A 2,454-nucleotide genomic window follows, 5' to 3' on the forward strand; every position below is an offset into this window, starting at 1 on the left:
TTGGGAAAACAGGAAGAAGGGGAGAGAGACACTGCAGCCACCACCAGGACAAGCAACATGTAAAGACGCCAGTAAGCCACCAGCCACGTGGCAAGGTATAGATTTATAAAAATGGGTTAATTTAAGATATAAGAACAGTTAGCAAGAAGCCTTCCACAGCCATCCAGTTTATAAGTGATATAAGTGTCTGAGTGATTATTTTATACGTGGATTGTGGGACTGCGGGGCTTGGGGAACCTGGAGAGAAGCCCTCCAGCAACACCTCTGTCTCCAGAACATGATGGGATTAAATGGGTGTGTCATCAAAATCCACTTTTATCCACTTTTTTACACACCCATACAGCCAAACAGACACATAGTTTCACCTACATACTTCTTCCTAGGATTTTTTTTTTTTACCCTTGCAACACAATGAATTGTCTTTATTTCGGCATGCATCCACATTTCAACATTTAGTGGTCCTGAACAGAGTGGGGAACATGGTGACGAGCCAGGAGGCCAGGCCTAATGATCTAAAACCTCGTGACACAGAGCTCCTTCAGATCTTGGCGAGTGTCTGAGGAGCAGAAACACTGAAACCTGAGTCCGCAGGGCCCAGGGCTCTGTTCAGCTGTCAGGCTCCACATAGACCTGATGGTAGCCAGGGAGCCCTGTCCAAACCTCTTCAGTGTGTAAAAGCAAAGCGATTATGAGAGAAAGAACTGACTCAGAACCCTGTGTGCTTGGACTCTCCACATGGCCTTTCTCTAGGCGTCACCACCAAGGACCCTGAGCACTGGCAGGTTTGTGGCCCCGTGACTGCTCTGTTCACCTCGAGACCTGAGCTCAAAGTGCATTGGCTGATCATGGCAGCAGGGCTGAAGAACCGGCACCCCCTTCTCGGGCTGGGAGCAAGTGAACGTGTGGTCCAGAGCTAAGTGAGGGAGGCCAGGCTCTTCCAACCTCATCTGATGGCTTCTGGCCACAGCAAGTGTTGGGTGGTGATGGGCAACAAGGGAGTTGAGGAGGAGGGGAGAGCAGAACCCCTTGATAAAGGTGGGGAGACGGGAAGCCCTGAATCCCTCACCCATGGCCAATTTCTGAGGGAGGGGAGGGTTACAATCTAAGCTTTGGCCAAGGGTGGGAGTGGAGGAGTGGGGGTGGGCGATGGCTTGAATGGGGCATCACTTAAGACTTAAGAAAGCAGGGGTGTGGCCAAAGCACCCCCAAGCCCAACAGAAGTCCCACAGCTGCTACCTGAAGCCTTCCCATCTAGTCTAAGGGCCACCACACAGCTGTGACAGGACTGCAGGGTGGGCAGAGGCAGACCCAGGCCATGCGTCAGCAGCAGGTGATTGTGTGACATGTCGGTTCACAGTTGCGTTAGCTGTGCCCACCGCTCCCAAAGGAAATTGATTTTAACACACCTTCTTGATCCCAGAAGTTCAACTAGGCAGCCAGCGGTTACACTCAACAGAAGATGTTATACAGCACAGCCTATGTATTTCAAATGGACAAGAAATTAGTATCAGAGCAGTGTTCCAGGATGGAGTCTCAGTGGAGCTCTCTCTCCAGTCCTCTGAGGTCTACAAGATGAATCTAGAAAATTTACTACTGTGGGAAACAAAGACTTAGGTTGGACTGGGGAGGGGAGGCCGGGGCCTTGGTGACTAATTGCTGTAACACTGTCCTTCTGGCGGCTGTGGTAGCTTCATGGTCTCTTTTGATATCATCAAGCGCCACAGCTCCTGCAGGATGATTTGGATGCTGTGGGAATTCTGCCACTTGGCCAGTACTGCCGTGGCCCTTGGATCCACCACTCCATTTGAACTGTTCACGCCGCTCCTGTTGACTTCTGTTACAAATCATACAGATGGGGGTGCTTCTGGGTATTTAGGCCCCCATTCTATTTTAAGGCTGTATATTCGGTTCTCATGAATTGTTCTTGGAAGCCCAATTATCATCCCTGTCCATCTTGTAAGTGTCATGTCTTCGTCGCCCTCTAGACCCCAGCTAACTGTGCCATCGCCTACTCCTTTCTGGTCTTCTTCCAGCTCTTCCTACAGTCGGAAATTTCGAGGGATTTTTACTCCTGAGCCTGTGGTGGCTGCCATCTTGCGTCGTTGTTGCTCCAAGGCCCTCTTTTTAGGATCTTGATGTTCATTTTCATTTCCTTTTCTTTTGACTCAGTTTTAGCTTCTCTTCTTTAAATTTCACCTTTTCTTGCTTGTGGACTGCATGCCGAACTTTCCTGACATATTTATGGATCAGCTCTTTATGTATCTTTGAATCTAGAAGTCTATGTATCCATTTGTCTATATATTGATCTGTAGGGATATGTGTACAATTATCTTTCTAACGGATTAGTTGATGGAAGGGAACGTGCAGTCCCAACTGGGGATGAGGAGGGCCTGGAATCAGCTTGAATCCACACCTGTTTGCAAATTGACTGCATGGGTGAATCAAGAAGTTGAA

The 2,454-nt window shown here is 48.9% G+C and overlaps 1 pseudogene; it reads right to left on the bottom strand.

Annotated features, from left to right (window-relative positions):
- Positions 1-1,356: 1,356 nt before the first annotated feature.
- Positions 1,357-2,093, bottom strand: LOC102919833 (ubiquitin-conjugating enzyme E2 variant 1-like; annotated as a pseudogene).
- Between the last annotated feature and the right edge of the window lie 361 nt (positions 2,094-2,454).

The sequence above is a fragment of the Peromyscus maniculatus genome, chromosome 17 (genome assembly GCF_049852395.1).
Source record: "Peromyscus maniculatus bairdii isolate BWxNUB_F1_BW_parent chromosome 17, HU_Pman_BW_mat_3.1, whole genome shotgun sequence".
Taxonomy (NCBI): Eukaryota; Metazoa; Chordata; class Mammalia; order Rodentia; family Cricetidae; genus Peromyscus; species Peromyscus maniculatus.